Below are 10,534 nucleotides of genomic sequence, written 5' to 3'. Positions count from 1 at the left end.
CCCTGAAGACTGGAAGGACTCATAACAGGATCAGGTCCTCTCAGCCATTAACAAACCAACACTCTGTAAATCAAGCATTTTGGTTTCTTTTAAAGTGTTCCTAATAGCAATAAAGTTTAACAGCCTTTTTCTCTTCCTCATTCAGCAGCCTCAGCCAGTGCAGCTACTGCTCACCATAGGATGCCTCTGAATTATAACAATATTCCAGGTAATAAATCAGTGTTTTCTCTACTGGGAAGTAGAAGGTGTGAGGAGGGGAAAAGAAAAAGGGAAAAGAAGAGAAGCTTATCTAAATCTATTTACATGGAATGATTATTCAATTAATTTTTTCATTACACTTGCCAGAAAGAATTGCCCATGTCTTTAATGCTGTGTGTGAGGTTTCATTAATAATTAATAGCAGCAGTGTTCTCCTGTTTAGCAAGCAGGAGTGTTGTCTTTGGAGGTCACAGCCCTGCTCAGCTGAAGGTGTGGGGACTCTGCAGCCACCAAGGCGTGTGTGGCAACAAACTCTCATGGCCTGAGCTACTGTCAGTGGGGTTTTCCCCTTCAATGGGGTGGTATTTGCCACTACAAATGCTGTGCAAGGTGAACAGGCACAGGGCTGCAGGAATGAGCAAGTCCTTGCCCCCGCCAACTCCATCTCCCTGCCTGGCACTTGTCCTTCTGCTCCTCATGCCCAGCTTGGAGACCCCGGTCACGTCCCTCCTCCCAGCTTCTTTGCCCCCCGCATCTCTCCCACCAACCCTGCACCCCATTTGCTCTTTTCTGCCAAACCTGCCCATTCCCACAGCACTGCTTGGTCCCTGTGCCACCAGCTCCACCACCCAGCTCTCTGCACCTACACGCTCAGGGTCCTGCCCCAATTGCAGCAACTGGGTGAAGACTCTGTATTTCTGCCTGGAAGAAAAGAGCCATTGTAAGCTAAATTGTAACCTCATGTCACAACTGCCCTAAGTTTTAGTGGGACACACAGAGGAGACTGGCGTGGGTGAGGTGGAGACACCTTCCAAACCTCTAGCAACAGCATCATGAGCTTCCCAGACTATAACCTGCTGTTACAGCAGTATGAAAGTGCTGTTAGCAAACACAACCAAGAACTGTGGTGAAACACAGTGCAAACCCTCCCCAGCTCCAATATGGGCACAGCCCCCCAACGATGGATACACAGAAGGACCATCCTCTGCTGGAGGAGCAGAGGGGTTCAGAGATGCTCACAGCATCCGGCTCCAGGACCACTGTGCAATGTTTATGTGACCTTAAACTTGCACCTTGCCTGTGGGACAACCAGGTTAGCTCAGGCCATGGAGTGAGAAAAGCAGGGCAAGCCGCGCAAACAGCAGCTATAAATCACTATCTCCTTCCCAAACATAACATTTGTAAGAGCACCCTGGGTTTTTATAAATATTTAAGTAAAATTTCAGCTGTTTATGTCTTACATCTGTCTTTATCAGCCTGTAATCATTTCTCTGCTCACATCCCATGCTGCTGCCTGCTAATCTAAGCTGGCGCTCTCAGTGCAAATGTGTTTTCTCACCTTAGTTTGGACAACCATCATCTGAATTCTTCTGAAAGGAGCTCCAAAGGGGCCTCTGAGAAGCTTTTCACAGACCAGGTAAAAAGGAAAAAGAAAAGGCCTCTTGAGACTTAATGATAACTCAACCAAATCAATTAAAATGTACACTCTTGGAACAAGGATCATAACGTGGGCTGCACATTTTATTGCTTCTCCTTTCCTTTTAGTGCCACACAAGCTATGTGTTGTAATGATCTGGTTTCTCCTAAGAGGTGCGTGCTGCTCTGTTTGACATGGGGGGAAAGGTGGAAGGGTAAAGCTTATCCACAAGGAGCTGGACATGGATTATAGCCAGAGACTGCCAATTTCCCAACTTTCTAGTATTTTTTAGTAGAAAGGAAAACAAAGGGGAGATTGTATTTGAGAACCTTTAGAAGGAAAAAAAAAAATAAATCCATGCTTTCCAAGCAGCCACAGGGCTTGTGAAAACCACAAGAACTTGGCAATTCCCAATATCCTGTTTCACAGAGGGGAGATGCAGGGCAGATATCGTGCAGAAGGGGAGCACCCACTGAACCAAGGTTTCCCAGACTCTCATCCCTCCCTCTCCTCTTAGAGCCCCTATAATAAAAATCTTCTGGGATTGCTGAGAAAGGTCCCAGCATCCCCTTCAGATCAACGGAGCTACCTTGCTGCTGAGGCTCAGCAGGGGAAAACGAAGCCTCATTCACTGCTATTCCCCTCCTGCCAAGACTCTTCCCATTGCCTGTGATCTCCTGGAGCCCTGGGAGGAAGAAGGGAGCAATAAAGCATGAGCTTTTCCCTGCGAGCCTGGAAATCCACCAGAGCTCAACTTATAGCAACTCTTCAGGAGCACTGCTCACACCAGAGCACCCCATGAGGCCAGCCCATCACCCGTCACAGCCAGGCCACCGAGGTATAGTGGGTGGAGGGTCACCCATGACAGCAAGCTCAGCCTGGGCAGCTCCAGCTCTCTGCTCCCAGTGCTTCATGCTCACCTCAGCACATGTCCCACAGCTGCCACCTCCAAATCCTCCTCTAGACATACCTCTCTCTTTCCACATTAGTGCTATTTGCCCCACCACATTACCATGAGCCCTCGTGAACATCTCCATGAGCTGTTGCAGGCAGGGAGCCCACGGATGAGCCAGGACTTACAGTCCCTCCTCCATGCTGAGGAGCACCTACACATCCTCACCAGCACCAGGAAGCTGGTGGAGAACAGCATCAGCTCCAACACGTCCCATGAGCTGCCGAGCACAGGTATGGACACGCCGTGCTGCTGGCGAGGGCTGGAGAACTGTCCTGAGCTGTGACCACAGAATTGATGCCAACACAACTCAGCATCCCCAAGTGGTCCTGGCACTTCCAGCACTCTCTGGGACTGGAATTTAGGGTTTAGTTCCCAGCTTGCCTACACATTTCTTTTGCCCCTGTGGGCAAGCAACTGAACCTTGCTGCACTTTAGTTTGCCTTCTACCAGCTGGAGTAAGGTTACAGCCCCTTTTCTCACTACTATTTTGACTCGTCTACTTACATTACAATCTTTTGGGAGAGGAGACTGCATGCGCGTATCTACCAAATCTAATATAAGTGATCTAATCCTGGCAGATTTCTCCAGGCATTACTGTAATACAAATTCTGAGGGCTGTGTCTATATAGACAGCTTAACCCACTCTCAGGCGCCAGCAAGTGTCTTATCTCAGTGCTGTGCCCATGCACCAAGGTCTTCGGCTTGCTTTAAATTTGCATTTCAGAACCTAAGCTCCCATTCTCTGGGATTACTGAGCCTGGAGATCTGATCCTGGCAGCCCCCCCACTCCTGTAGGCATAAGACATTGCCAGCATTCAACTCCAGAGCAAGTCTTTCCCATGCCATTCTGCATCCGTGAGAAAAGTCAGCCTCAGAGAATTAATTTTTAATCAACAAATTAGGTCAATCGCCATTTCCCACCTATTTTATTCACTCTAGTAATTGAGCCAAAGAGGATTATCTCTCCTGCGCTTTGCCAGTTCTCCTTCAATCTTTGGGACATGATTTCCTCAGTTTCCTACTTAATTAAGAGCAGGATTTAAACACTTTAAGTTATCAACTTCCATAACCTCCCCTCCAAGGATGATACCATCCCTCCTGCAGCATCTACCACCCACAGCACCCACGTGTCTGACCTTGGGTGAGCAGAGTCCTGCGATTCTGGCAGCCAAGGTGCTGCTCTGGTACTTTTTAATAGTTAATTCCCCCTCCATTTCTCAGCAGAGGTAGCACTGACTGCCAGGACACACCGTGACTGTGCTCAGAGCTCTGTGGTCCGCCTTTCAGGTCTAACCTGGAGCATCTTGCTCAGGGTAAACCTCACAAGGCCCCAGAAGACAAGAGCTGCTGCTACCACGTGTCTGTCCAAGGCTGAACACTTGTTCATGCAGGAATTATGGTGCTTGAAGGGCTTCACAACAGCATTGCCGTTCAGAGCAGAAAATCATGATACACAGCTGGGGAGAAGCAAGAAGTTGCTCTCACCTCCACGTCCATTAGATCCTGTTCTCTCCACCCTGCTCTCTCCTTTGGGATGGAACAGCCTATTCTCTGCTTTTAATCAAGAGGAAAAAGCAAGTGAGCAAAGGAGAAGCAGCAGCCTGTGCGGTAACCAGGTCCTCCTGCATGGCTCCAGTGCGATGCCATGTTTGTTCAAAAGTAAAGCAGAAGCACTGGGGATTATGGACACGGCTTTGATTTTATTTTAAAGGCTTTAATATTTGGAGCTGTATTGATTTATCCGAGCATGCCAGCGTGCCGCTGGTAACTAAGCAACACCGATCCTCTCTGTATTCTGGGAGGCTCCCGGGATTTTCCCTATGAACAATATTACTTTGTGTATATGAAACTAAATGGACCATAGGCACCATTTGTAAGTGGAGGATATTTGAGTTTCATCTTTTGATTTCTTCTTGCTGGGGGATGGCCATACTCCCTGCCACAGCCCTGTGCCCAGAGCATAGGCTGCAGAGTGGCAGGACACAGAAACACATCCCTCCAGGAGGTGCTAATAAGAACAACTCAACCCAAAATCATGCAGATGCACCAAAAAATGGGAAGCAAAGCAGCTGCTGTGCCCTCCCTATTGGCTTATGTGATAAAAATCCAAACCCCTAACCAACAAACCTTAAAGCAGGGTCAACTTCAGTGGGAATCAGAGTGACACAAAGGAAAGTTCAGCAAGCAAAGAGAATAGAATGAAAGTTTCAGTTGAAGGGGACATTTAGTGATCATCTCATCCAACTGCCTGACTACCTCAGGGCTGACCAAAAGTTAAAGCATGTTGTTATGGGCATTGTCCAAATGTCTTTTAAACACTGGCAGGCTTGGGCCATCGACCACCTCTTAAGGAAGCCTGTTCCAGGGTTTGACCCTCCTCTTGATAAGGAAATTCTTCTAAAGTCCAGTTTAAACCTCCCCAGGCGCAGATTTGAATCATTCCCATGTACCCTATCACCAGATCCCAGGGAGAAGAGATTAGCACCTCCCTTCCCACATCCCCTCCTCAGAAAGCTGCAGAGCAATGAGATCCCCCCTCAGCATCCTTTTCTCCAAACCAGAGCAAACTGGCTGTACTGAACAACCCACTGCAGCTTTGTGAGGGTTTCCTACCCCTCAGCCCTCTACCGTGCAGCACAGGGACCTCTGCCCCTGCCCTGTCTGGTGGCATCTCCCCTTCCCACCCCAGAGCTGCCAGCAGCCCTGGCTGTTTCTTTAAGAGGACGGAGCCTGTGTGGTCAAAGTCAGCAGGCAAAAGAGGCACTGTCAGCTCGCACTATATGGTTCAGTGGTTTGGCGTTAAGGATGTTTGTTTTGGAGCCCACCCGCTGGTCTGACCCATTTAGGATCCTCGCTGCACTACAAGCTCGCCGTTCAATTATAAGGGGAGGCAGAAGGGGTCTTTAAAATGCAATCAGAGCTCACCAGGTCTGAGGCTGCCAAGGGAGATCGTGGTAAGTCAGGCTACCATTGTGCAGCCCTGCTTGGAGCTGGCCTGGGGAGGCAGTGATTTCACAAAAGGGAAGGAAGAAAGGAACTGGCTCTCAGATGGATGGATTCTCTGGTTTGAGATGGTGCTTGACTCGCCACCACAGAGCCAGGGCTGCTCTGCAGCACAAGGAAACCACCCTGGTCTTCAAAAGTCTTTCTGGAGAAGTGGGCTGGGAGTGACACAGCAGCCTTTTGACCCTCTATCAAGAGAAAGGAAAGCCCAATGCTGCTGGGGAAGGGCATTCCTGGAGATGGAGGGGACCAAGGGACCAGAGATGTGTGCAGGGATCTGGGACTGGGGATCTCCACCAGCTCCTACCGGACTCTCACAACCGACCCCAAGTCAGCCCTGCTCATCCCACACAGGAATGGGAAACCTACAACTGCTGGAGCAAGAGCACCTTGCCCTACAGCAAGCTCTCGCTAGATGCTTTGGTTGCCCTGATCTTGCTTAAGGCCTCTGCTGCCAGAAGAGCTTACTCCGAACATCACCAGACCTCTGCTAAATCCACCTTTACCAAGAAGCACAATTATATGCTTGTCAAATAGACAAATAGTGCCAACAAAATGTGGAGGGATCCTGTGGTTCTGGCATGTACAAATTGGTCATTACTTTAAGGTAGCTAAACAAGAACTGTGTAGATCAGGGGGCTGGGTGTTTTTTTCTCACATGAAATCCAAACTCAGGCAAAATGCACATCAGCTTTGCCAAAGAGCTTCCCTGAGGTTCACAGGTTTCTCAGCAAGCCTGGACTGAGTTAGAGAAAGCCAAAATGATGGGGAAACGCTCAGCCTCTGAGCAGGACCTGGAACGGGAGCTTTCTCTGACTTTGAATCCAAATGCCCTGTCATGGCCTCCTCAGCTCCTGAGCAGCTGAAAATGGTGCCTTTCTCTCTATCAGGCAAGAACTAGGCTTCTGCAAACACCCTCAAAGCGTTAACTTGGAAACAGAATTCATAATAGGAACAACCAGGACCAACACCTTCAGTAGAGGTGGTTTTGGTGGGCTTCTGGCAGCACTCCACTACCCCTTCCTGCAGGACTGGTAGCAATCAGGATGCTTCTCAATCCCCATTGCCATGGGGCCAGTGTGTAAGCCCTCTGCCCTTCATGGCCTCCCAGAAACACCAGCAGGCAGCTGGGGGATGATCTGGTCACTTCAATCAGGAATACAGAGTCTCAGGGTACCCTGACACAACATCACCAATGCAAACAGAGAACTCCAGAACTACCCCATCCCTTCTGCTTCTCCACCTTGGTTTAAAGCCCCCAAAGCAATCCATGCCAAAATCCAATCAAAAAACTACAGATGAAGTACTCTGGGAACAGCATTGTCTCCATTTCACCAAGCCTCACTGATGCTCAGAACACCACAGAATTAAACAGATGCTTAGTTTTAAATTCTCAAAAAGCCTCGCATCAGAATATTACTTTCATTCCTCATTTCCCACAAAAATATATGTTAATGATTGCTTACACACCAACTGGCAGCACAACAGAGGCGATGCCCTCATCGAGATGCTGAGATGCAGGGGCAGATAAGCCAGTCCAATGCATCAGGAACTGCAGGTTCCCAACCACAGCACTGAACAGCAGCAGCACAAACTCCTCCCCTCCACTGGGTCACTGCAGCTTAGGGGTAAAATCCCATCCCAGTTTCTATTGCAGCTAATTGCTTGGCCTCTCCTGCAGCTGCCTCCAGACACACAGCTAATGGAGGGCAGAGGCAGGTTTAGGTGAGGCAGCTGCCTACCTGCTGCTGATACCAAAATGAGCCTCACATAAGCAACGTGATTAACTGATAATACTTTTCAGCAGCATGAGTCGGATTTGCACCAGCCATCTACCAGAAAAAAGCCTCCAACTCCCAGTGAGACTCAATATTACAAGACATTGGGAAGGAGACAAGGCTCAGAGAAGAATGACCCTGGATTAGGGAAAAGAGAGCTCAAACCTATCAAGCATTTCAAAGCGAAACAAAATCTTCGGATGTCGTTTGGCTGCTTTTATCTGCAAATTGAGTTTTATCTGCTGGGGGAGAAAAATAAACTCTACAGAAATGCTTAGCACGGTGGAAAAAATGTTAAATTAAGCTTACAAAAATGTTTCTCTTTCTGAAATCTTGGCTGGCGACAAATGGCTTGTGCCAAGTTATAAATCAAGCGTTGGGTTTCTTTTAACGCTCAGCATCCCCTGATTTATGATGCCATCACAACCTCTCGATTGATTTCTGACTCGGTGATCCATCTTCCTCCATAGGTAGCTGCCCATTATAACGCCTTTTCCTGAGCAGGCAGCATGTTTTGCTTCCCAGAAGGGCCCTATAAAGGTGAGGCTTAAGCAGAAACCCGCTGCCTGGCAGAGCACAGACCCAAGAGGCCAAGGTGGCCACAGCAAGGGGAGATGGATGGTGTCTGTGTGAAGTAGTAGCAGTACACACTCAAGAAGTGCTATTGAGGGGTCCAGGTTTGCTGGCCTTTGGCAGCATGGCCATTGGTAGCACAGGTACGCTCCTGGAGAACCCAGGGAAAACCTTCCTTACTTGTTTTGGATGACTAGAGCCTTCATGCTTCAGCAGGGTTTACTTCCCAACAGCAGCCACCCCACACAAGTAGAAACAGATTAAATCTTACACACTAGAAGGAAGAGCCACGCTCGCTGAAACCTCTCACCAAATAGGAAAGCCTTTTCTTCTAGAAGCAGCCCACATCCTCAGCAAGGCCTGTTCCCATCAGGTCAGTGATTCAAGGACATCAGGGCTTACCTGGAACTTAAGAGGACCAATGGTGTGACAAACTCCTGCACAATGCAACAGCCATTGTGTGCATCCCTATCAGGTACCAGCTGTACATAACTTCTTCCTGCATCCTTGATGGGCTGCAGAGACCACCAGCCTCATGGGTTCATGGGCACCTACTGCTTGGATATCTCAGCCCCTAAAGCACTCCCTAGCTCAGTTTTGTCAAAGCCAGGTTACTAAAGCACAGCTACTTATATTGAGCTCCTTTTAACCAAACTAGGTGAGGGTGGGTTTGTGTGAGCAGCTGGGAGCACTTACCTCCAAATCCAGCACAGCTGGAGGCTCTAAGGAGACCCAAGGAAATGAGAGACAAGGGGAATGTTGAGGGGGAAAGCTAACAAACATTGACCCCTCAAAGCCCTTTGAGGCTTCTGGACTGCTGGGGCCATGGGTTAGATCTGTGTCCCAGGCAATGCATCAGCCTTTGTGCTGAGTGCAGGGATCATGACTAGCGGCTGGAAATCCCTGGAATGCCACAGTTCACTGCCTGCAGAGCCATGCCTGTACCAGCCAGGCGATGCATCTTTATCTAAAGCATGGTCTCCTGTATAAACATTTCCCTGTGGAGTCCAGAAGCCGGCTGTCCACTTAGATGGTGCCTTTTTAACTTCCAAGATAAATAGGGCTTTTTTGTGTCACTATAAAGCATTATTTACAGTGGAAAGGGCCTGTGAACAGCACATGCTGTCAGTTCCATATGTAAATGATGCCAGCTCCGTTGCTACATCACATCAATTATTTTCATACACTTTGCTTTGCCTTCATCTGTCAGAGGAAAAGTCACCTTGATACCTTGGTTTTCTCCTCCCATTTCCTTTGGTGTGTGACTCTACTTTGAGGCTTGGCAGGGAGGAGAACATGGGATTTTCAGAAGCAATTAAGCGAGTTGGGAGAACAAGCCCTCATGGCCTTTGGAGCTCCAGCAACAAGCAAGACAGAAGAGCTGCCTCGTGGTTAAAAACTATGTGCTGCGGGGCTTATTCATAGGAGCTTCAATGATGAGATGGCCTCAAAAGCCAACCCTGATCTCATGGAAAGGGTACAATGGCAAAGCTCCCACGAGCAGGGTAAATAGGATGCGGCCCTCAGGATCACCCATGTGTATTTTTCTCAAACAGCCTTTGCTCATCCCATTCTTGGAAGAGAGCTGCTGACTTCCATCCTCTGGAGTCTTTTTTTTCTCCAAGCTCGACTCTTTCTCTACTTTCATTACTAATCTTTGGGTTAGACTACTCACTTCCCACCCTTAGTTTGGGTGTCTGCCTCCTGTTCTCACTCAGCACCACTGGATCATCCCCAATTAAACCCTCAGCTGGCATGAACCTACTTTCTTGAGTTAGTATAAGCAATGATAGACCTGGCCCACTTACCTGTCCCACTTTACAAGGGTTCAACAAAAGACTTGCAGACCTTTTGGAAGCAGAGACATCTCCTGTTACCTTGTCCTGTTCTTATGAGCAGGGGACATTTCCTTGGGTGACCCCTTCCCTTGGCCTGCAGATAGGCAGGCGACAGCGCTCGAGCTCAAGGTGCTCTATCTCTCTCTTCTGATGCAGAGAGAGGGGAAAAAATAAAGCAAACCCATAAATCACAAAGCTAGCAAATGAAAATAAATACACTTAACAATATTTCCATGCTGCTTTTTATTATTATTATTTATAATGGTATTACAGAATTTTGTAAAATTAAAGTAAATGTCAAGCAGAATGTAATAATTTTCCTTGGGGTTTGGCACATTTGTGTGCCTGACAGTTTCACATTTTTCTTTATATCTGTGAAGACAGGAGCCTGACAGGGCTATATTTTGTTACCCACTTTGTTCAATTTTGTCATAAATTGGAGCGAACAAAACTGGGAAAATACAGACAGCAAATTAATCAAATAAATCACATTTTAAAGCACCTCATACAAACATGTATGAAATAATCATACTGTGCCAGGAAAGCACATGAAGAAAAAGCAGCATTTCCCCCTCCCAAACAAATGCACTTTGCCCCAAGAAGAGCAGAGCCCTCACCGCACAGCCATTAGTGTTACATACCAAGATGTTGCTCCTCGGTTGCTCTTGCCTCGCAGAGCCCTCAATGTATTTCTCTCCCAAGTCTTTCTCTTCCTGCACCTGAAGCTGATACACATTCCAGCTATTCACATTCCATGGCAATGAGCTGCATC

The sequence above is a fragment of the Strigops habroptila genome (assembly GCF_004027225.2).
Source record: "Strigops habroptila isolate Jane chromosome 13 unlocalized genomic scaffold, bStrHab1.2.pri S16, whole genome shotgun sequence".
NCBI lineage: Eukaryota > Metazoa > Chordata > Aves > Psittaciformes > Psittacidae > Strigops > Strigops habroptila.
The sequence above is the reverse complement of the archived record's forward strand: the minus strand, read 5'-3'. Positions refer to the sequence as shown.